We start from the raw sequence: 385 nt of genomic DNA on the forward strand, positions 1-385 counted from the left end.
CAAGAAATGTATAGAATGTGATTACTTATGCCATAACAGGCATTTTTCTGACATGTAATATCATATGGACTGATTCCTTGGATGAGCAATTCAAGGAGGATGAGGTGGGCAGGTCATGTAGCGCGAATGTGGGAGACGAGGAATGTGTATACGATATCGGTGGGAAAGCCAGAAGGAAAGAGACCACAGGGAAGACCAAGGTGTAGGTGGGTGAACAATATTAGCACATTGCGGACCGGTTGTTTAAATATTTAAATCACCCTGGGGACCGGGGTTTTTAAGCCTAGCACCCTAACTTGTGCACTGTTCACTTTAAAAATTAATATAAAATCTCCTAATTAATTTTATGAACTAAAATTTTTGGAGAACACTTACCAGAGCTCCT

This window comes from Cryptotermes secundus, unplaced genomic scaffold (genome assembly GCF_002891405.2).
Source record: "Cryptotermes secundus unplaced genomic scaffold, Csec_1.0 scaffold428, whole genome shotgun sequence".
NCBI lineage: Eukaryota > Metazoa > Arthropoda > Insecta > Blattodea > Kalotermitidae > Cryptotermes > Cryptotermes secundus.